Below are 25,967 nucleotides of genomic sequence, written 5' to 3'. Positions count from 1 at the left end.
CATTATCCTTATTGAGCTATCGATTAACTTTCACCGAACAGCTTTAAGCCAAACCTGGATAAAGTCAGTCTATAATGAATATATCAGCTAGAACTTAACATGTTCTGGTGGAAAACTCAGATATAAAAAGCTTCATAGCCCTCACAAAGAATAACACTATTAATGCATCCACTCAAAGTCTATTTTATATCAATTCTAGTCCCACAAAATCCTCTCCACCCTTACTTCATGTCCGGTGTCCACAATATTAAGATCCAGTTAAACTCCTCTTAATTGCTCACAAATCTCTTGGCAGTACATACAGTCAGGTACAGAAATACTCAGAGATGAAATGAAATAATGAACATGAGCTCTGAGTGTAGACTCTCGGCTTTAATTTACATGCAAATCAGTGTGAATGATGTGGGAATTATAGCACTTTATATATGTGGGCCCTAAATTTTTAAGGAGGCAAAAGTTACAAACAACTGGCTTCTCAGCTCTTCCATGGCCAGGTGTCTTAGTCCCTATTACTTCAGCAGATAAAAGGTCTACGAGCTGTCACTGCCAGTGCCATCGTTAGGCTTAAAAATAGACGCATCAGAGAAAAAGAAGAAACTTTAGGTAGTGCCAAAGCAATTATCTGACACAAAAAAGGGAGAAAAAAAGCACTGTGGTCCAACTGCAATCAACGTCAGAAGAATTATTTACCCGGGTTTCTGTCAAGGTTTCTTCCTCATGGCCTCTCAGGGAGTTTCTTTGCCGCTGCTGCCTTTGGTTTGCTTGTTAGGAGTCTAAATTCACCTCGGGATTTTTATAAAGTGTCAATGTATGTAAAAAAACAAAACCTTGAATTGGATTATAATGCATAAAAAGTCATAGACAGTGAGTTATGTTACAGCAATATGAAAGTGACATTTTATAGAAAAATCTCCAACAGAAAACGGACAGAAAGTATTGAAAGAAATGATCGAAGTGTAAATGAATCCAATTTCTCTGAAGACTCGAAAACACACAGACATGTCATTTAATGTAATAACATTATTAACTATTTATTGAAATACATTACAGTGACAAATTCATGTGACATAAATAAGACGTGACAAAACCAGTGAGTTTTCCTACTGCAGTATATCATTCTTGATTATTAATAATATCTACGTATGAGGCAGTGCATGTTGCTGGTTGGATGCATTTCATTTACTGTACAGTTTGTACCATCCACAGTGTGATATATAAACAAAAATATGTGTTTGTACATTCCAAATCACTACAAAATGAAATAATCACTTCACGGATTCAGAAATAATTAAAGAAATGTAGTAATAGATGACTAAATAAAATTTACAAGCAGGTTTAAAAATGACAGTGAAAAGGTTTTTTTTAAAAAAAACAATTCTACAAAATAATATAACTAATTGAAAATAATGTTGTTGACTACGCCACAAAAAATGTCTTGAGTAAAATATATATACTATATACAAATATAAAATCATTAAGCCTATACCAAGATTTCTAGAAATAAACACATGAAATTAAAAAAAATGATCTGTCAACAGGATTTTTTTAAAGCTTTTTTAAAGGCTTTATAATATTATTTTTGAAAAAAGATCTAATAAAGAGAATTTTTAGTTGCTAGTTAATTTGCCTATAGTTAAGAAATATTTATTTGCTAAAATAAAAATGTTGCAATTTTCAATGAAAAAAAAATAAAAAATAAAAAATAAATAAATAAATAAATGCACCAAAATTGACCTAAAGGAGCTGCAGAAAAAATAAGGCAACATTCCCACCATCTGTTTCTTATTATAAAACCCTCGTACATGTTTCTCTCTTATTAACGACAGTCTGTCAGACGAATATATCAGCAACACCCAACATCTGGAGGTTATAAAGTAGGAAAGTCTGCTCGAGGTTCACACCTCAGTTAGCGTTCATCATTCCTCCACAGTGAGATGTGAAATGGTTTTTCTGTCTTAGACCTTTGTTGAGCTGGGACTGTCTTTAAAGTAAAAGTGTTCTAATCCTGTAAGAACCATCAAACTGTAAAAATACCTTAGAAGAAACTACGATTCACAATATTACCCAGGACAGTATTCATCAGCCATTGCAATAGAATGTACCTTACATAATGGAGTAATACATTGACAGCAGGTGAGCAAGGCAAGTGCGTTAATACAGACACTAATAAAGGGGAAAGGTGTACATGAACAGAATATGTTGTACTGAACTAAAAAATATAAACTAATGGCCTGGATATGAAACTAGAGTAGTGCCCAGGCTTTTCCACGTCCAATAAGAATTGAGACAATGACAATGAGACAATTCTACAGAACGGAACCCAATAAGTGGACTACATAGTGAACAGGGAACAAATTCAGACTACGCGATGTGTGTCACTTTTGGCCGTACTCTTCCTTCAAGGAGGATGTGAAAGTATGCGAGGAACTTGACAGCGATCGGGGTTCATTACGGCACATGGTGGGATATTTCACAGACAAGGCAAAGTTTAAACCTGGAGACTGAAAAAAGTAAGTCAAAGTGGAGAATTATATATATGGACTGGAAGTTAAAATGATCATGTTGGATCTCTGTTGGAATTGATATGAATGATACATTATTCAGAATAATTTGTATTAAATTATATCATTATATATATATACTCTCTCACTATACACCAATGGTTGCCAGATCTTTTAATTCAGCACATGCTTGTTCGGTTTCCATAATGAAACCATCGATTTATAGACAATTCAGCTTTATGAGTGACATTTGACCTTAAAAATAACCAAACCAAATATTCAAAAGTATTGCAGATATAAAGAAGTCACTTCACATAGAATTATATTATATTATATTATATTATATTATATTATATTATATTATATTATATTATATTATATTATATTATATTATATTATATTATATTATATTAACTAACAGAAAAATCATACTTTGAAAAATATATCTTATATCTCTAAATATATCTATAAATCTTAAATATGAATAAAACCATCTCCAACCGTTGTCTTTATTTATGGAATTAAGTTAATTAGTATCTTGATACGAATCATATTGTGTTATGAAGTGTCCTTCATACCTGATCTCATGGGATAAAAGATTAAAAACAGACCAATGAAAAAGTGTTCTGATTTTCTAGTTAATGTTAATCCTTCCAGACTATCTCTACAGGAAAATGACCCAGCTGACCCATCACACAACTGTTACCTCGTCACCTAATAGCCTCCATGTTACTCGTCCGTCTTGTCCTTCCCTACTATCGTCCTCTGGTTCAGCACCGATCCGTCATCTACTGAGCGGCTCTCGTCTTCGAGGCCGGACGGGGTGATGGGAGGTCCGTGTATGGTGGTGTCGGAGATCTGCGAGAGAATGTCGGCCTCTTGCTCCGAGTGCTGCCTCGCAAATGGAGAGCCGGGAAGCACCGAGGAACAGATGGACGGCTGGACAGCAGAAACATAACAGTGGATTAAAGGTCAGTGTATCTGAGTGGATTATTGAATATGGGAAGGCACTTGTAGCTGTGTGTGTGTGTACCTGCAGTGAAACACAGGACTTGTTATTCTTTTTCTCCTTCAGCTTGGCCAGTGTCCCTCGCAGGCCTGATTTCTCAGTCATTTCCAGCGCAGCCTTTAACAGTTTCGGCGTTTCTGCCCGCACCGGAATAGCCCGTACTGGCTCCTTCTCCTCCTCTTTCTTTTTCTCCGGCTTTTTATCTGCCAGCATCTTCCTTCATGACACACAGAAACCACGGCATCAGCAACAGCAGAATCACCCAAACGACACACTCTGAAAATCTCAAAAGACTCATTTTATGGAGGCGTCATGGCGTCTCACTTTGCTTTCTTGCGGAGCAGTTTCTGGGACTCGGGATAGTGCACCAGGATTTCGTTGAGGCCCCGCTTGTCCAAGATGAAGAGATTAGCAAAGCCGTGCGCTATGACGTTGGCAGTTCTCCGGTTTCCACCTCCCACCGCTAACAAGCTTCATGCCCGAAGAGATGGAAAAGCAGAAAGACGTCAGCTTTGGTAAACACTGATAAGTATGAAAGATATCAACGTCTTTTTATACCTGATTTCACCAAACACAGATCCTGCTTTCAGAGTAGCAAATATAGTCTTTCCATCTGGACCACCAACCACCTGAACCTCTCCGGACTTTATGATGTACATCTCTCGACCTACTTCACCCTGAGTCAGGGAGAGAAAATTCACAATAAGGACAATGTCCAGTAACTTCATCTGTTACCTTAGAAAATGTCAGAGAAGCAACAACCTGGTGTTTCCCTCCATGGTGTTTAGACCTTGTTAAGATTTACCTTACTTATTAACGAATTATATCAAAAACTATATATTTATTTACTTCCCCCTTACATACTAATAGCTATCATAATATGATACATCTCGTCATGACATCGCTCTGTTCTTGTTGCTTTCAGATAAAACTTTTCCATGTACCGAAGTCTATATACTGTATACTTACTATCTGAGTTTCATCTATTTTTCTTAGTGGAACGGCAAAACACAACAACGTAGTGTAAATACAGTAATCTAAACCGTTGTTAAGGATTGTTGGTTTAATTCTTTTTTATTTATTTATTTTTTTTATTAAGGCAAACATTTCCACATTTCAGACATTATGTATACATATCATATTTGTCCCAGATCTTCCAGTAGAGACAATCAGAGATATACAGTTATAACAAAGAAAGGACATAAGGAACAACTATGTACAAGTAGGAAGTGATCTATGGGGCATTATATACTGAATGTAATCCATTTTTCCCCACCGTGATGTAAATTGTTCCAGTTTCTTGACCTTCTCCATTTTATATATGTCTATTGTACTTTCCATCCATGTACTTAAAGTTGGGCATAGCTGTGACAACCATTTCCTGGTGTGAGTCTTTTAAATATCTGTCTCTTTTCAACCAATCTTGAAGTATATGTCCAACAAAATATAATTATATGTGTTACACATTTAAAAATATCTTTAAAGGGCTTTATGTATCCCTCTCCAGTAGCTTTTAACAAAAATGGGCAAGTAAAAAATCCTGGATGACCAAAAATCCTATTCACATGAACAAAAGTGAGGGATTTTATTTCTGTTAGCATCTGCTAGCAGTTGAGTCCTGTTCACCTGCTCTGCATAAAAAAATAAAACCATTATAGATTTAACTCTGAGAAATCCTGGGCCAGTAGTTTGGGTCACATCTTTCTGGAAGTACTGCTTTTTTTTTCAGGAACTAACAAGCTGTCATAATACTCTAGTAATTATCCTCACTTAGAAGTGTGTTTCAGCAGCTAATATAATATGCATTCATATGGCTCACAAACTTCAAACTTCCGTCTGTCTTTGAATCGTGATTACATTTTTAACTATTACCGAACATACCTGTGCTAAACGATCAGAAATTAACAGTTTCCATGGAAACGGCGCAGTAGATTACAGAAACCCTGATATCCACCAACGTGAGAAAGTGAGTTAAATGCTAAGCAGACCGAACCTTTTTGCAGACGTAGTCTCCAGGAAGGTACACGACTGATCTGAGCCTTTTCAGCATGTCGTAGATCATCTGCCTGTCGCAGCCCTGACATAAAGAAAAGAAGAACACAATCCCAGTTCAGGAGAAACAATACACAAGCATAAGTAGGGCAATAATTCTGTATTTAAAGATGCAGTTTGTTATTTTCAAGGCTATCAGCCCCAAACTTACATCACCTCCCCTTTGACTGAAACTGAAACTATGCCCACGTCTCAGACAGATGAAGTTTTAAGAAAAAGGAGTGGCCAGAGCTCATTTCAGGGCCAGAAAAATCTACTTTAAAAAGGTCTTAAATGGAAAAAACTAGCCAGATGGTCTGCATGGCAATGTTGTGAGCGACAGATTTCGAAAGAATGCTGAAAGTGATATGATGAATACAGAGATAGATACATTATAAACTGCACCTTTAAAGCTATGAAAAAAATGCAGTACAAATGTGACAAAAAAGTGTTTATACCTCAAACAGTGGCACTTTGCTGACAATCGAGTAATTCACATCCACTGCTATGTCGAGCCTCATCTTATCCGGCAACTGCACAAGCAACTCCTCTTCATCTACACACAGGATCACAGAAATGTTACCTCAAGTAATGCCACCATCTGAGCCATGTCTTTCATGATCCAATAAAATCGATAGAAATGTCACATTCCACATGTTCATTTCATTCCCATCTCATAAATTCATTGTTTCTCTGCTCCTGAATATCTGACCTCCTGAATATCGTTTATGGTGTATGAGAACTGAGAATCTTACCCAGCATGCCCTGAGACTGCCACGTGTAGTTGTACCAGGTCTTCACCCGGTACTGTACGTCTTTGGGGATGCGGTTAGAACCCATGTACTTCACTGTGCTGTCCATACATGAGCGGTATTGTGTCTGATCAGCCGTCGCAGCTCCCACCACGTCTCTCATCTACAGCACGACAAAAGACGATTGGTTTTATTCGGCAACGAAACGAATGCAAGTGTCAAAAAATGGATCTCAAAATCATATATGTTCTTCATATGTCGTGTGAAATACAGTAGCTTATTCAGTTTAAAAAATAAAATCTTAATAATCCCCTTTCTGTCTGTCTGTCTGTCTGTCTTTCTTTCTTTCTTTCTTTCTTTCTTTCTTTCTTTCTTTCTTTCTTTCTTAACATTTAACAAATTCTGCAAAATCTTTGTTAGAAAGCTTCTGTCCTCAACTGTATGTTATAGCAGCTATAAACACATGTTACCCTGAAAGCTCCCTTTTCCCCTCTTATTAATTAGATAAACAAAACACCTTGATGCTGAAGAACCATAAAACATTCTTTTTTATAAAACTATCCTTTATCCTTGTAGTGTAAAGAATATCCCTGTGGTGTAACTTAAAGTTCCAGCTTTACCGCTGAATGTCAACACTGGAGACTCTTTCTTAACAAGTAAACAATTTTCTGTGTCAAATAACACTGCACTTGTAATATTTTTATCTATCGAAGGATCTGCCGCACAGGTCTCTGTAAACAATCTGTGGCTTGTTAGCCCAAGTAAATTAATATAAACCTGTCATAGGAAACATATCCACACCTGCTGACCAATCAGACTCGAGAACTCAACAGCGCTGAGGTATATGATAAAGAGAACCTGCGTACCTGTCCAATCATGATGGAGAAGGCGAATACGCCGATGAAGTAGTTGATGAGCTGAAAAACATACTCTTCGAGTGCGGTCGGTTCTGGCAGTCCGCCGATTGTGATCAGAGTCTTTACGGCAAAGTAGAAGCACCGGATGTATCTTTGGGGGGGAATGACGCAGAAGACGTTAGATGGAAGGTCAGTATCTATGTCTCTGGGTTATGATAAAAAATAAATTTGATATTAATGAATAAATAATTCAATCAAATGAAGATAACACACAAAGACATTTGGGAGAACTTTAAATCACTTTAAACTTTTTTTGTGTGCTTGTTGTGCTACTTCTGTTTGTATTGAGTGTGTTTTAAGGAAAAAACAATACATTTAATAAAAAAAAAAATATATTAAATGTATATTTTGGATATAATAAAAATTATTATAATTTTTTTTTTGCAAGTAATACTGCTAAATCAAATTCCTTTTATAATTTATGATAATAATCCTTAAATGTAACTTTCTGTAATGACAGGCTTTATGTCCAAATGACGTTTATTTAAATCACATTTTTTATCAAGTCCCAATTTTGGTGGTTGGTTGGTTGGTTGGTTAGGTGATTTCTCCTAAAAATAGAGAATTGTTTTTTTCCCCCACACACTCACTAATTGGCCAATACCATGTGATTGCTTGCATTTAAGCAATTCCCTCTTACAGGTTAAGTGTATGATCACATGCATTTCTTGTTTTTTTTTCACTGAAAATATATGATCTATTAATAGATGAAGAACTATTTTTTTCATAATATTTTATATTAGAAAATGCAACTTAGACCAAACAATTAAATAATTAATTAAATAATTAAAATATTTAAACAGAAATCTAAAATAAATCCATTTTGAGTGAAATGAGAGATGTGTAACTTTTTCTTGTTAAAAATGATCCTCTATTAAAAAACAATAATTTGATATGATACATATGATAGAAATAAAGGAATAAATAAAACACCTACGCATTGCCCTCTCCGTTATATACCCAAGTGGTACCTCCGAGGCCTTGCAGGGTCGACATCCAGTAATAGAGACAGGCGTTAACGTGGAGCGAGTACAGAAGGTAGCTGGTGGTGCGAATGACTCTAGGATCAGAAAAGAGAATTTTTGTTATTTATTTTTTAAATAACAAAAATTTGTTATTTAAAAAAGTTTTTCATTTTGCACGGGAAAATCTTCCAGACAGAGGACTTAATGTCACAACTACCTTGTTTTTTTGCAGAGATTATGTTACTATAAATTACTATAAAAAGAGAATAAAAAGAACATGATGGTTAATTAACGACAAAAAACATTCACGACAAATCGGTACAATATGGGCAGTGGTGGCTGAAGCCGTTAAAGCTCTGGGTCATTGACCAGAAGATCGAGGTTCAAGCCTCAGCACCGCCAAGCTGCCACTGTTGGACCCTTGAGCAAGGTCCTTAACCCCACCCCCTGTATCATGGCTGACCCTGTGCTCTGACCCCAACCCCCAAAGATGGGATATGTGAAGAAAGAATTTCACTGTGCAATAATGTATATGTGACAAGTAAAGACAACTTAACTTATAAACATTTCAAAATTTCTGATTCCGTTATTGGAAAATATTTATCTCTGGGGTGGTGACATCTAGAGACCTTGCTCTTCGTGCATACTTAAACTAGCATGATGTATTCATTGATATAGACTTTAAAGAACTTCTGTAAGTCAGTCTGGATGAAGGCGCCTGCCAAATGTCATAAATGTAAATGAATCAAACCTCCCTAAAAATCATACCTTCCTGTAGTTAATTGATTGATATGTGTTTTATTCCTTACATATGAACTTCAGAATGCATCTCCACACGACCAAATGCAAGCTCACCTGTAGACATAGGCTTTGGTCAAAATGGCCTCCAGACGTGAGTTAAACTCAAAGAAAGACAAAATCTGAAACACAGAAAGAAAGACAGGAGTGAATAAGTCTCAAGTTTTCAGCATTGGGTTTTTTAAGAGGAGCAGATCAATGAAATACGCCACCATTGGTGATAATTACTAATTGCTAAGCCTGAGAGTGGAATTTGAGGCTTGCCTTTAGTATCCGTGGGCAGCGGAGGAGAGGTTTGACTCCATCTAGGAGGTAGAAGAGCTCCAGGGGAAGAAGGCTGACCACGTCCAGCTGAAATAAATTCGAAAAACTAATAACAATGGACGTCAACGATGACCGAGCAAAATATCAGACAAAGTTTTGCTTGTACCTTAAATCGCAGATCTTTCATGTAATGGTCTCTCATTTCCTTCTTGTCGCTCTAGAAAAATAAAATAGGGACAAATGTGAGTGTGAGTGTCATGTCTCTAATTCAAATTCCTGCCATCTGTGATTTCCCCTAACGTACGACAATATCGCCTCCACGGATGAACTGCAGGCGTGGCTGGAAGAGCAGGATGTCCAGGATGTAGATGGCATCACACAGGTAGTCGGCGATCAGCCACAGGTAAAGGGAGCCGTTGACATCGTAGAGGAAAGCCCAGCGCACAGGGATCATCCAGACGTTCCAGTTCCAAGCCAAAGTGACTAGAAAGAGCCACAGGACGTAGCCCAGATCTATAGACACGAAACAACAGAGAATGAGGGATGCTGTGTATACTGCAGAACAACCAACAACACATAAATGTCCAAAAAAATGGTTGAAAGGTGGAAGTGGGAACAGGGACTCACTGGTGAATGGGTCGATACTGGCTGGGAAACGATACTGAATCAGACGACCGATCCTGGACTGAGGCTTTACCTTGAAGCACAGCAGCTTGGTATATACTTCCTGTTCAACTTCCTGTTCAGTAGGCACAGGCTGGGTCTCATCGACAGGCTCTGGATCCTTCTGAGGCTCAGGAGGAGGAGGTGGAGGTGCTGCAGGAGCTGGGATGGGTAACAAAATGGCTTACTCTTTATTCATAAAACTTGTTGAGCAATGGTTATAATTATTCATACAGCATATTTCCTGTGCTGCATTATCTTGTTGCTTGCCTGTGCCTCACCTGTTATTTTCAAGTAATGTAGATGACAGCTAATTAGACTCAATCTAGGAAGATGTCTGGGGAAAGTGTTTAATTGTACCATGTTCCATGAGCTAATTAGGGTATTACATACATCTGCTGGGTATTTAAGTGACTAACTGCTTCATATGGGATTAGGTTTTTTTTTTCTCCCCACCATCATAGTGGGAAATTTCAGGATGGTTTCATGGTCGTTTTCTGAAAAATGGTCTAAATATTGGAGTTAGTAATCATTTTATGTAACAGCTCGTAGCCAATTTTATAAAAATTTGTTTGTTTATCTCCAACTGTACTCTTGGTACAGAAACTCCTCCAGTTTCTCCTTTTTGCTGCCTGCTAGCTGTGGAGGTGTTACAAAAACACTACCTTGCTGTCAGTGAGTGATGCTAGTCTGAAATGTTTGTGATCAGTGATCAGCAGCAGACCCAAAGTATAGGGTCAATTATCCCAAGACAGTTATGCCAAAGGTTTCAGAAGATAAAGCTCACTGGTAGACGGTGTGTCCTCATCCAAGTCGTCAGGATCGATGAGTTTCTCCTTGGCGCGCTCTGTTCTCTCTTTAAACAGTTTGACCAGCTCTTGCAGACGTTCGTTCACCATGGTGCTGGCCTGGCTGGCGGTCGATGATGGACGCTCCTTTAGCCTGTCAGTGTGACGCATAAGCAGCTAAGCGTAAATCACCATCCGTCTTTAAAAGCTCAGTGTAGGTTTTCTCCATTAGAGTGGGTTCCAAATAAAACCTTCACACTTAAACACTTCCATAAACACTCTTAACAAACCTAAAGAACCTTTAGGGAACTTTTTGTCTTCTAAAAACATGCCAAGTACATGCAAATTCTTGAGGACTGATATGTTCCATTATCGAATCATCTCTGCATCCACCCAGTTCTCCAACCATCCATCCATCCATCCATCCATCCATGCACCTTGAGAAGTTCAATGTAGGTTTCTTTATTAGAGAGGATTACAAGAAAAAGACTAAAAACTTACTAAGCTAACTTCCATCCATCCATCCATTTTAATCTGTGTTTACACTCCATTAATGGTTCTTTGTTCCATTATCTATCTATCTATCTATCTATCTATCTATCTATCTATCTATCTATCTATCTATCTATCTATCTATCTATCTATCTATCTATCTATCTATCTATCTATCTATCTATCAAATGTACTTAAGTGTACATTCTTTCTGAAGTAACTCAAATTTTTACCATCCATCCATCCATTTTAATCTGTGTTTACACTCCATACAGAGAATTCCTAGAAGAACACAGTTAGAAAGTTTGGAACACTGGATCAGAGAATCCAGAGAATCCACTCATCCATCCATCCATCCATTTTTATCTATGTTATTATCACTTCACAAAATTTCCTCAAAGGTTCAATCAATCAATCAATCAATCAATCAGTCAATCAACATATCCACCCTATATATATATCTAGATCTAGAACTGCAAGTTGTTTGTTCTATCATTTTTTTCCAAAATTTTGAAGATGCATTATTAAAAATGTGAATCAGTATAATTAGTTTATAGTCCTTTAGGATTCCAAAGACAAACAGAAAAGCATCACACTAACAATAAAAAAAAAAAACACAACTCAACTATATTTTATCAGCTCTTCTGTAACATTTTCCTAATAAGACCACACAGATTTTCCAGACATTCCTCAGAGAGGATCAGCCGTGCCTCTGGCAGGACGTCTTAAAGGAGCTTGGTGGAGCTGTGCACCTCTGTGTTTTATAGGTACGTATTTAAACGTCTGGCGCTCAGGTGAGGTGTATTATTCTCACTTACACGTCATCAGCGCTTGTGATGCTGCTTTGGCTCGGCCAGGCCCTGACTGCTGTCTCCAGCTCTTCGTCTTCCTCGTCTCCTGAAGAGTATAGCTTCTTTCTGTCACAAACAACATGATCATATAAACAGGTGTTTCCTCACCAGACACTCGTTTTTTCCAGAAACGTTTAATCTGTTTATATCATAGCAAAAAACAAGATAACGTTTTTTTTATCCATTTAACACTGTGTTAATATTGCACTCTTAATTAGTGTGCATTAATAATTATGGTTATATTAAAACTGATACCATGTTCTCCTCAATATAAGTCACACATTAGAGGTCACATGATCTATATCTAATGTATTATTATTATTATTATTATTATTATTATTATTATCATGTGTGTTCAGCTGGATGAATGGGAAGAGATGTAGAAGTGGAATGAGGGTGGGAAAAAATGCTCGTCACACACAAGACACATCAAAACACTTTTTATGACTTCATGAGTTTTGGGTCGATGAGATGAAGCCAGACAATAAATCATATTGAGCTTCTTACATTTTTGTCCAAATAGTTTGTGGCTTTCTTTCCCTTGCACCAGCATAGTTTCCATCACAGGTATGTTTATGTATGTGTGTGTGTGTGTGTGTGTGTGTTTGAGTATGCAGGGGTGAGAAGAATCCAGACAAAATAAAAACAAAAACATATAATTAGACAAAATAATCTCAAAAAAAAAAAAGCATGAATTTCATAGCATTTGTTAGCTATCATGACAGGATTTTAGTTCAGATTCACAAATATCTGTAATGTTCACTGCTAATGCTAGCTAGCCAGACATCCTGAGGTAACCGTACAGGAATTCTGAGAGATTTCTACCTCCTGTTCATAAATATATAAAATCCTCAAACACTAAGGCTAACAAGCTAATTGCTAGCCAATTTATCTATCCTATATTTTTCTGTGAGGATTTTTAAGTCATGTTCATAAATCTAGCTTATTCTCAAATGTTTATAATATTCTGTACTAATACTAGCTAAGTATCTAGCATGAGCTAGCCTAGTAGAACTTCAATTTTATTTATTTATTTCATAAACATTTATTTTCTTTACTTCTATGCAATAAATATGCAATAGATGGCTAACAGGATATCTTAAAAGATTTAAGGCATATTTTAAAGAAATCATAATATTTTTATTTGAGAGGACATTTCATCTAACTTGAGCTGATCTAGAAGGGTTATAAGAAAATGTTTTAAGGTAACTTTTGTAAACATTTGTGTTTTATTCATTGCTAAAAGTACCAAGATGGCTTAGGCTAACTTTACAAGAATTCTCAGAAGATTATTGAGGCTAATTTTACATATTTCATTTTTACTATTAATACTAGGTAGATAGCTAACATAAACTATCCTCAAAGAATCTTTCAGGAAACCTTTCTGAATGTTATCTGCTGACAATTATGTTTCAATGTACGTTAGCTGCAATTAATAAACTAGCATAATTCAATTAGCATTAGCCAAACATCACAGACAGTGGCAACTATTTTACTGTGAAGGATCTTCAAAATCGCAACGGGTCATTTATACTGCATTATTTTCTCAACTCTTTGACAAAGTACATTCCAAGTTCTTACTGACCAGAGGAATAACAAGAAGTCCAAACCTGATTCGGTTGGATTTGGATGATCCAGGCACGGTGAGGGTTTTGAGGTTGGGGTCCTGTGGGGTGATGATCTGGGGCATGTGGTGGGAAGTTCCCCCACACTGCTCATTGTCTGAGTCCATATCTTCCACATTTACAGCTGGGTGAACACTCATTCTGGAACTAGCTGCAAGAGGAACAGCAGTAACAGTAACATATCATTATGAAAATCGACCCTGGATTAGGGCAATATGGACCACATCATTAGTCCAAAGAGTAAGCTGAAGAATATTTTCATATACAGTGTATAACTAGAACACTTAGGAATTTAACAAAGAACCACCACAACTGGATCACCTGAAGGTCTGGAGGAGGTGACTTCATCCTCTGCATTAAAGGTGGGGTTGGAGAGACCTGAGAACTGGCGTGATGGGCTGATGGGGGGCAGACGGGGATAGAAGGGGACATTGGGCAAGTCCAGCACAGAACCGGGTGAGGAAGGGGATGGGGTACGGGAGGTGTGCATGGGGGACTGGCGGACCAGATGGTCCAGCTCCAGGTCCCGACATTGCTGCTGCTGCTCAGGTTTAGGCATCGTTTTGAGGTCTGATGCTGCTCAGACGGTTCTGGAGACTGGTGTAGCACTGCCTAGGAACGCTGGACAAGTGCTGAGGAAGGTTAATTAGGTGATGTGGAATATTGGAAAAACTCTGAGGCAAGCTGGAGAAGTACTGAGTAAAATTAGGCAGCTTCTCAGGACGGTTAGGAAGTCCGTTGGGAAACCGGCAGGAAAATCGTTCAGGGAAAGTGGGAAGTTTCCTGGGGAGGGAAGGAAAGTGCTCGGGAAGTTTGGGGACTCGCTGGGAAATGCGCTGGGGAATTTCTGTGATTTGTTGAGGTAGCTGGTTGAGTCTGGTAGGCAAATGGGGGAACTGCTGTGTGATCTGGGATAGTCGAGAGGGCAGTTTAGGTATGGAGGGCACTTGAGGTGGGGTGATATTGTTCTCTTTCAGCAGCTGGTTGAAGTGGTTGAGGCAAACTGGAGCATAGGGAATGCGCATGAGGCAGGCCTTCAGGGCGTCACATCTGGAAGGAACTGGAAGCAGAATGTCACAATCATTACCTGCATCAGAAAAAGTCATTTATTTATTCATTCATTTACTGATTCAGTAAGCAGGGTTGGGGTCAGGGAGGATCCAGAGGCAGGACTGCACCATGAGAAGGACACTGCTCCCTTGAAAGAAACACTCACTCCCTGCCTGTTTTTTCCTTTATTTTGAAATGCTGAGGATTAATGGATTGTTGAATTGATGTCATTATGTTGATTTGATAGCAATGAAGTGACCCTATGTTCTCACCTTGTAAGTTTCACCCAGTTGTCCATAATCACCTATAATCTCCCTATCGGTTTTTGGGTGATTATGGACAACTGGGAGGAAACTTACAAGGTGAGAACATAGGGTCACTTCATTGCTATCAAATCAACATAATGACATCAATTCAATATAACGATATTGGGTGGTCTATATTGCACTGTAGAGTATAGAATATTGTGCATTGGGTATATGTGAGAGTGTGGGATATGTGCATGTGATGGATTGTTGTATATATAGGATAAAGCAGTTACCGAAGACGAATGAAAGAACAAATAGCTCTGTAAAATGTAAGCTAGTTTTGAACATGTAGTTCAGTGGTCAGGTCAGTGGACTACTAAGCTGCTACCGGTCCTCTGCCCTTGAGCAGGACCTTTAACCATCAACTGCTCAGTGGCGTTAATGAGATGTATGTAAGTAGCTTTTTTCTTTTTTAACTTGCCACCTTTCCATCAGCTTTAAAAGTTCCTAGTGATCAGATAATAAAAGCCAAACAGTTCCAAGAACTGCATTGAAAAAAATCTCACTCTATGTGCTTGGATTTTCTATACACTCTGGTTTTTCTATAAACTATTTTATTGTATAACCTTTAAAATAAAAACGCCTCACCATTAGTTCCCTCTTCATTTAATGTGCGATCATCCTGAAAGCAGAAAAAGTAATGAGTTAGGAAGAGACAGATGAGTAACAAAAGTTTTCACTCTATTCAGCAATGACAGAAAAACTCATGAAGAATGTCCAGGATCAGGTTCCTGAAGTGTAAACCGAACAGAAGGTTCAGATTAAGATGTAAAGATTAGAGATCCTGATTTGACAGTATTTTTATTAGCTGTATACAGATGTTTTCTTTTTTCTCCTGATGAACAGCAGATGTTTGGATGGGGATTGCTGATCCCAGGTTGGAGATCTTGGAGGCACCTCTTGGTGAGGTGTGTGATGTACGAATCGTCTGATTCTAACCAAAGCAGTTCATAGAGAATGAGATTTTCAGACACATGTAATGAAATGTGTTTGAAGGACATATACAGAGACAGGCAGAATTATTACCACCCTTTGGAAAGTCCCTAACTTTCCTTTTAGGCACTTAACTGTGGCACATGCTATTTTGTCATAATAAGTTTCTTTTCTTAGTGCAATAAAAAGTTAACTTAGTAACTAATTCATCACAAAGACATTTTACCCAGGGTGCCAATAATTATAAACCGGATTATACATACACCATCATCTGAGATCATCCTGCTGGAAAGAGTAGACAATAATATGTCTATGCTTTAGCCTTTAAAGAAGCCATTTGTACTTTTTAGAGCCACATACCCTCTGTGAGTTCAAGGGGGCGGAGCTAATTTCTGGTCCAGAAATGAGAAAAATGTACACAGTGCTAATTAGTTAAGATTCGTTGAATATTGCAACTTCTTGATTTGCTCTGGTATGTACAAAATTGTACGATTATTACGCCTAGAAACACTTAAATATTTTATAAACTGCATCTTAAATTTCTAAAAACTTTTGAACAGCAGCTCTAAAATAATCATAATGGATTTCTACTGCATTCCCATATTTCACATACGATGGTAATAACCAAGCCTTTTTTTTGTTAGCGTATTAGCATCGCATGATAGTCAGATGTACGCTAACGCTTCACTTCTCATCTCCAGGTACAAGTACACATCCTCACCTGGGTGATGTTCTGCTTCACGCCAGCTCCGTCACATGACCTTGGCTGCTGAGTGATTGGCCCTGGCTCAGATTCTGCCTCTGATGAGCTCTCAGACTCCTCTTCCTCCTCCTCCTCTTCTTCTTCTTCTGGCTCTTCAGCTGGAGAGGCTTCTGGTCTAACAGGTTCACTAGAAGCAGATTGAGCTGCTGTCAAAATCTTCGGTTCTTCTAGATTATCTTCATCCTCTAATTCTTGCTCTGGCTCATCTACTGGCTCTTCAACCTCCTGGGTGAACTTCTCGACTGGAGATAGTTCCTGACACCTGTTGCACACACACACACACACACACACTTTCTGTATTGTGTCACATAATGTGTATGTCTAATCATGATGTTCATATGTTTATGATGTTCTATGTTCCATATTAAACAACGCTTACAATGCAAAAACAAAACCAGAGAAGCTGGAAACCTTCCCTCTGAAGAAAACAAATCCCCCAAAATATGAACTTACTCTAAGATGCGCGTGAGCTCGGCTTAAATCCGGTGGTATCTCTTTAACGCCAGACGTGCAGTATTAAAAGCGCTTAAGGCCACTTCATCTTCATTATCTTAAATATTCACTTAATTATGGACAAATATTTGTTCATTATTGCTCGGAGGGTTTGCGGAAGCTCGATGCAGCTCCGCCATCCTGCGCGTAAACAAGCAGCTTGATGCTCGACCGGTAACCACGCAACCCGTCGTTGCTATGGGATGCGGTTGCTAAGGTGGCTGTTGTCCAGGCTACTTTTTGAATCAGCCGTAGATATATGAAAATAACAACTGATTTTTATACATTTTTCATAATTAGTCGGTAAAATTAAAATATTAGACACGTACGCTTCAGTGTAAGCTGTAAAATATGTACCATTGATCCCTGTATTTACGTAAGAAGCACTTTTTTGGATCGAACAACTAATGAACTAGTACAAGTAGATACACCATGCCGCCAGCAGAGGGCGCAGAAGAGTTACAAACTAATTACAGGAAGACAAAACGCCTTGGCTGTTCTCCAAAGTTCATACAAATCTGCTAAACAGGGTGTATAAATATTACCCCACCTGTTATATTACAATGACCGACAGTGGACCAATAATTTACATGTGTGATTTAGCCTTTCGGTCTCAGCAGGGTTAAATGGAGATGTGCTGGCGCTGGAAGCAGGGTTGCCAGGTTTTGAAGTTGCCCTCAAAATTGGGATATTTTTCAAGAGGATACAAACACACAGTGATTCATTTACCCAGCTTAAAATTGTAATATCATTCGCTTATATTAATAGGAACTGGGCCTGAAATGAAATGAAATAAATAAATAAATAAATAAATAAATAAGGTGAGTGGGTAACATCAATTCCCCTAGTACATTCTGAGGTCTTGGTGTCTTTCATCTCTTCTCTCTGGCATCTCCAGTTAAATAAAACTTAATTAAAATAACTGAATTTCATTATTAAAAAAAAAAAAAGAGTATGAATTTAATTTAATTAATTTTTTTTTTAGATCAGCTCAACCTGCACAAAAATTTATTATTATTATTATTATTATTATTATTATTAGTAGTAGTAGTAGTAGTAGTAGTAGTATTTTATTATTTATTTTAATTTATTTTTAATGTATTTATTTATTGGCCTGGAGGACTGTTGTGACTTTTTCTTTTACTTCACTCATATTTGTGGAGGTGTAGTACTTTGTATTGAAGGGTTAATCTGGGCAAGTGCCGGGTGTAACAGACAGAACAGCACAATGTGCTTCATTTTGTAAAAGTTATGAAAATGTCTCTTACTCTGTGTTTTTACTGTGTAAAAGTTCTGCTTCTTTCTCCTCGTCCTGCAGCTCCTGCAACCTGCAACATCAACCACAAGTTAGAAGATCAGGTACAGGAAGATTATTTCAAATCTCAGCATGTCACACTTTACATGTGTCTGGGATATGAAACTTTTCCTGAACTCAAATATAATTTGTAGACCAGTAAAGAAGCCTTTTGTTGACTTTGAGGGAGACTTTGATTGAAAGCATTACTTAGCTTTATTAGAATAATTACGCTAATGGAAGGTCCTTATAAGGATAATATATACATATATATATATATATATATGTGTGTGTGTGTGTGTGTGTGTGATTACTCCGGCTCGGCCTCTTCCTCCACCTCTAGGATGGGTGTGTATACGGTCACTCGAGCTCCAGCCAGCTCTCTGACAGTCACCTCTGCTGCGTGTCTCGCCACCTCCTCGGCCATCCTCACCATCTCCAAGCGCTCCTGACGCAACCTGCGCATACACACACACACACACACACACAAACACAAACACACACACACACAGGTGTATATAACAAGCTGCTCGAGTTAGCTAACGTTTCGAAACATTCTTACTTTTAACCATAACAACATCCTGTGTAGTTAGCTTAGTTTTGCTACGTAAGCTGGTGTTTGCTAACGTTGCGTATTCTGGTATTTTTCTGGTATTTTTCTGGTATTTTCTGTATGATTGACCCTTTTTAACATTGTGCTGTATGCTCTATTGCTTTATGTGTCTCGCTAACATTACCCAGCAATTCTGCTTAGTTTTGCTTAGATTAGCTAGCTGGTATCGGTATTCAGTCTGACGTAACGTTAAACTCTTAGCCAGTAAAACAGTACAGAAAATATACATTCATCTGTCTTTAAAGTGCAGTGAGTGTCATAAAACATCATAACATTATATCAACAAATATATACGGTTATGTAGATGTAGATGTCATGCAGCAGTATGAAGCATATATACCAAACTTCCAGTACACAAAGCGAGACACCAACCGTTCCTCCATAGTTGCCAACGCAATATCCTCCGCTTCTCTCTTGATGCTCTCGATAAATGGTGTCCATCGTCCCGTTTGTGTCTCAACATCTTCCTGATTCAGAAATGCTGCCGGTGCTGATGGACTCGTGGTTTCTGGATCTGTTTGGTCCTCTGCTTCTGCTCTTTTAGGGCAAGACGGATGCTCAGAAATGTTCTCCTGGTCCAGGTTCTGGTTCTGGTCCTGGTCATCTTCTGAGGTGACCTCCTCGAGGACCAGGTCTGTGGAATTTGGCCTGGAGTGGACAGCTGGATAAAATGGAGAAGGCATGCTAAAAAAATATGAAAAATAAAAAATAACCTGATTTTACATTTTCTTAATACGTAAAACATCTGATATGATCTACAGCATTAAATTAATCTGTCAAAAATAAGTATAAGTCAGTAATAAAGCAGGACTGTAATTAAGTTCTGACATCAGAGACACCTTCCATTATTATAAATAAACATCACCTTACAGTAAACTTTTGACCAATCAGAATCTAGAACTGAAGAGCTCTTTGGTATAATTATCATTTATACTATTTAATAACATATATAACTAACTTACTCATGTACACCAGATGATTACAGAATGGTTCACGACCAAACAAGGGCTTCGGTGGCCAACCACAGGACAGAGCTAATAAACACTCCGCTCCACTATTTAGGAAAGAAGCCGCCAGAGCAGCTCTTCACAGAGAAATTTCAGTACATATTTGTACCTTTGCTTTCCTTAAACTCTTGATGCCCTTAGATCTTTTTAAGTTCTAAATGTTTGGTTTCGGTGTCTGTGTTTACATTGTGAACGTTAGCGTTGTTTAGTACTCCGTTTCCTGTTTAGCGTTAGACCTTTCGTTTACTTTATCCTGAGTTTAGATTCTTTCTGTTCATCTATTTTTTGGTGTGTGACGTTACTAATACACCTCATGTAATTTTGTCCATTCCATAGCATGGGCTCAATCACTATTGCTGCATTTTTTTTATAAATAATAAATAATAATGAATGCAAAATTGATAATAAATAAATGATAATAAATGCAAAATTGGATTGAACTTCTCATAACTCATGGCTTGTAGCTGATTTTTAAGCAGGCCGCAGGTTGAAAAATGCAATATAAATACAATAAAGTGCCCTCTTGGGTGCTCATTTAGTGGAAATAAATGCAATAATATTGCACTATGTTAGATAAAATGCAATAAAGTGCGCTCTAGGATGCTCTTATGGTAGATAAAACCCTATAGGAAGCCCTTATGGTAAATAAAATGTATTGAAATTACCCTCTTGGATGCTCTTATGGTAAATAAAATGCATTGAAAGTGCCCTCTAAGATGCTCTTATGGTGGATAAAATATATTAAAAGTGCCCTCTAGGATGCCCTTATGGTAGATAAAACCCTATAGGAAGCCCTTATGGTAGATAAAATGTATTGAAAGTGCCCTTTAGGCTGCCCTTATGGTAAATAATATGTATTGAAAGTGCCCTCTAGGATGCCCTTTTGGTAAATAAAATGTATTTAAAGTGCCCTCTAGGAGGCTCTTATGGTAAATAAAAATGCATTGAAAGTTCTAACTAGTCTGCCTTTATGGTAAATGAAATTCATTGAAAGTGCCCTCTAGGAAGCCCTTATATTAGATAAAATGCAATAAATTTACCTCTAGGGTCCCCTTACAGTTGGAAAAAAAGACTTTCAAAAGGAATAAAATGTAATGAAATGCCATCTTTACAGTGATGCACTGCCCTAATGATGAATTGCACTAATTGGCACCTTTCCAGTGGAGAAAATGCCTCTTTGGTGATCCTCTATATGAAAAATGTACCCTATAGGGTAGTAGAAAAACACGAGTTCCCTCCAGGTGCCCCTGTAGTCTTCCCCACTGTGTGTGTGTGTGTGTTCAGGAGCCTCTCCCCTGAAATAGGAGAAGATGAACTGTTTGGTGTGACGCCGGCCTAGAGATCCCTCCCACCCGCACACACACACACACACACACTCACTCTCTCTCTCTTTCTCTCTCTCTCGCTCTCTCTCCTGACTCTGCCTTCACTCTCTCACTGTTTGCTTTCTGACTGTAATCTGGGATAAGTTTGTGTTGTTATTTACGCCGTGTTCTTCAGATGAGGAACTGAAATCAGGTTGTGTGTAATAATGCCTGAGTGAAGCGGCTTGTGGGGGAATCAGAGAACACGATACATACCATGCTGTGTAGCCATTTCTGCCGCCACCTGAAAAAAAAGGAAAACAAATATAATCACGCAATTAAAATGTTCTTCAATAACATTAAAATGATGCATCAGATTAAACAATAATGACATTGCATGCAGTTTGCTTTCAGGGGGCGTCTTTTGTTCATATGTTATTAATTTATTCGTGCATATCTAGATTATTATTGTTTTTCAATGTGATTTATGACCCATGAGGTTTTGTCTACCACGGGCATAACATAGTGAAGTGCACTTCAGATTAAATCTGGTTAAATCACTTGTTTGTAGAACCTGCACAAAACAAAGGACACAAAATTCTAATCCCAGAAATGTTTTTTTTTCTGATCAGCTACATTTACAGTTAAGCAGAAAAACATGTAAAAACCTTTGGCTGAATTATTGCTTTAAAGGAATGCTGGGGTCTGACTCACCCCATAATCCTCTTTGCTTCTTATAACAGGCTGGGGCAAGGCCAGGCCGAGACCGTGCACGATCCAGCCCATCATGCTGACAACAAAAACAGACACAAACTGAAGCATCGTCACACACAACGCGTTTAAAACAGAGTCGGAAAAGCTCAGCTATTCGACAGATTCTTAGCTAACGTCTGATTTTTAACTTACTTGACTTTGGTCTCGACTTCTGTCAGGCTGGTTACTGATTCAGGGGGAGGTGAGAACACTGTGACGAAAGAGAACGGTAAAGTGTAGAAACGGTAATTCTATAGACGTAATTATATCAAAATCTCATTCAAATGCTATGAATTAAAATAGTTTTATTTTTAACAAGGCTCTGAAACAGCAGCACTGCAAATCCTCAGGTTTATATTACGCTCATTCTAGTAAGTTATCGTTTCTATAGTAACAGCTCATTCGCTTGCATGATGAACGGTCAACAATAATCTATTAAGTCTGGTGATGCTAAACTAATGAAATTTATAGAACATTTAACAAAGATTGGGAAGTGTTCTCTAAGGAGGTGTTTATTTAACACTCAGTGAAGGGGTCTCCAGTGTCAGTGCTTTGTAACAGCTGCTAAATCTTACACAACATCCACCAGGGTCAATAGATTGTACTAGGGCAATAGGTCAGTGCTTTAGGACAAATGTGGTATACTGTAGCCTAACACAACACTAATATGTCCATGGCAACCGCCCCCCTAATCCCCCTTTTTTCAACCTACTGACTCCACCATCTCCCTGAATCACCCCAAAGCCCACATGGTCAAAACAATGTACTAAAAATGTCCTCACAGTAGGGAAAAATGTGCTGAAATGCCCCAATGGCAAAAAAAAGAAAGAAAGATAAAATGCCCTCTAGGCAGGAGAAGTGGAGAATATGTGATGCACTGCCCTGAATAGTTCGCCTTGGTGCAAGAAGACATGGAGGATTACACCAACCGTGGAAAAAAATGCCCTCTAGGTGCTCCTCTGTATAAGAAAAAGTGCCCTATAGGATAAGAGTTCTTAAATACAGACTCACGAGCCATTTCTTTGAGTGAATTCTTTTCTAAAAACACTTTTAAGGCTTACAGCACTCTGCAATATTTTCCATCTTGAAGATATCTGATACATAACCTCCAAAAAGAAGATTCCATTTGTTTTGGTGTATGAAGGTGTAGAAACCGATTGATCTTCAGCCTCAGCCTATCCTGCACCAGATAGCCAGTATTATTGTGGATTAGTACCTTTATCTGAGCAGCGTGAGGATCTTTGGGAGCCGGTTTCTGAGTGGTCTGGTGGGCGGAGCATGTGGTACGGCAGAGCGTTCTGGAAGCCAGTCTTTATCCACTGCACCACTCCGCTGATAAAAGGAGAAAGTTTTGTGATAGATCAAGAAACTACTCTACTACTTGGTTGCCACCAAGATGGAGGAACGTGTAGAAGATGCATCTTGATGCAAGAAGGAGTAATCGTGTGATACTATAAGCTTCAAGCTCAACGTTTAAGGCTTAGAAAAGTCTGATATTCAGAAAGCAAGATATTTTTCCCCAAAGCTTCTCTTAATTGGATGTAAAAGCATGTAAATGGGCTCATAAGCCATATCGTTTGGGAAATTTCTGGATCTCTAGGTGGGAGGGATGTCTCTTTTATGTTCATCCTAGGATTCATTTCATATATCTAGCTACACCCTCAAACCATTCACTGTAATAATCCCGCTAACACGTCACAAACGGAGATGCTTCACGTATAAAAAATCAGGTTTCAGCAGTCTATAAGCATGTAACTCACCCCGGAGGAACCTGAGGAGAACGGCGCGCTTCAGAAACCTCGTCCTCCGAGACCATCTCCACAACTGGAACATTTGGAAGAGGCTCTGCATCTGATGACACGAGGAACAGTCAGAGAAATGCTTTTAATATAAACTCTACCATCTCATTAATATTACAGTGATGACGGCTGAACAGACTCCCACCTGGAAGCTCTTCAATATCGTAAACCTGGAACGAGAAATATATTTGATTATAGATTTTCATGGGACAAATAAGAGGAAACGTGATGATGAAAGCAGACAGAACTTTTTCTTCAAAGTAAATTAGTTTTCTGGCTTAATAAAATGATCAGAGGTGGAAAGTAACTATGCTAATGTACTTAAGAACTTTTTCAAGAATCTGTACTTTATTAAAATATTATGACTCCACTACATTTCAAAGCAAAATGTCCTACTTTCACTCCACTACATATTACTAGCAGAAAACTGAATTTAATAAAATTTCTCAAATACGACACACATTTACACAGGAAAGCAAAAGTATGTGCACCCTAGCTGGTTTTTATCAAACATAACGTGCTTACACTAACAACACACAAACATTTACAAGCCACCCTGATATTATCCCATAGGATATCTTGATATACACCCCCTAGATGATGGTTAGTGGTCCAGAGCCTGGATTTTCATTTGTTTCCCTCTTTAACTCAACCATCAGTCCACAGAACATTTTTCCAGCAGTATTTTGGAATGTCAAGGTGGTCTTTGGCAATCTTCAAGTGTGCAGCAATGTTTTAGTTGGAAAGCGGCAGCTTTCTTCATGGTGTCCTGCCATCGACACCATGCCTGTGTAATGTTTTCCGTATAGTAGACTCATGAACTGAGATGTTAACCAATTCCAGTAAGGTCTTTAGCTGTCACTCTAGGGTTTTTTTTAGCTTGTTGATGACCACATCTAGCGAGAGTAGACAGAGCACTAAATTGACCCCATTTATAGACAATTTCTCTAACAGTGGACAGATGAATATCTAAGCTCCTGGAGATTACTTTGGAAGCATTTCCAGCTTTATTTAACTCAACAACACTTGATCGTTGGTCTTCAGAGATCTCTTTTTTTTGTGAGGCATGCTTCACATCAGCAGATGCTTCTTGAAAAGCAAACTCAAAATGATTCAGTGCTTTTTATAGACAAAATAACCCACATTCTCCGATCTCATCTCATTCATTGGATGCCAGGTTTCCAACTCTTCCAAGACATTAGCCTAGAGCCTCACCTACATTTTCCAACCCATTTTGTGAACATTTCCGTGATATATATTTAATATGTCCGAGAATGATACAATCGCTTGTGTCTTATTAGTTAAAATAGATTGTGTTTGATGATATACCGATAACCTAGAGGAAGAACAAACCAGAAATTTAAAAGTAAACACACCTCTGTATCTTCTTCATCCGGTTTTTCGTTCTTCTCTGTGTATTTGGTCTCGGGCTGCGGTACAACCTTTCCGATTCCCCCTGACATCCAGCCAATTACTCCTGATCTGCTGGAGGTTGTGTACAGTTTATTAGTTTTCCAATAAATGTCCTGAATTGTATTTTTCCTCCAGTAGCACAAAATTTGCCAATACTGTTTGTACAAATGTCCTTTAATAATTAATATTATACTATTTTATATCCATTTATAGTTTTTATATTATATAGTTTCGTATTTAATGATGTGGAACCTCCACAGCACAAGTTTCTCATATATGACTTGCGTCTTATATCTTTATTTTTTTCTCTCTGAAGTTAATAAAACATAAAAATGCTGTTGCTGCTACAAAACAGTTACAAAGTACTGACACTCCTATAAATGTTATAGAAACATCTTCTTACAGTAAACGTAAAATGATGTAGCTTTGACCTAAGCAGTCCTGGTTACTATAGAAATGATAATGTATTATAACAAGCACATTCATAGAAAGCTGGTGTCATCAAAAATTGATCAATATCAACCAACATGGCGGTACACTATATGTGCGCCCCTGACCATCACGTTTGTGCCTGTTGAACAT

At 38.0% G+C, this 25,967-nt stretch overlaps 1 pseudogene; it reads right to left on the bottom strand.

The window, feature by feature from the left end:
- Nucleotides 1-357: 357 nt before the first annotated feature.
- Nucleotides 358-25,967, bottom strand: LOC131357461 (cyclic nucleotide-gated cation channel beta-1-like; annotated as a pseudogene).

Source organism: Hemibagrus wyckioides, linkage group LG08, assembly GCF_019097595.1.
Source record: "Hemibagrus wyckioides isolate EC202008001 linkage group LG08, SWU_Hwy_1.0, whole genome shotgun sequence".
In the NCBI taxonomy this organism is placed as follows: Eukaryota; Metazoa; Chordata; class Actinopteri; order Siluriformes; family Bagridae; genus Hemibagrus; species Hemibagrus wyckioides.
This window is presented reverse-complemented; position numbering and strand designations above follow the sequence as displayed.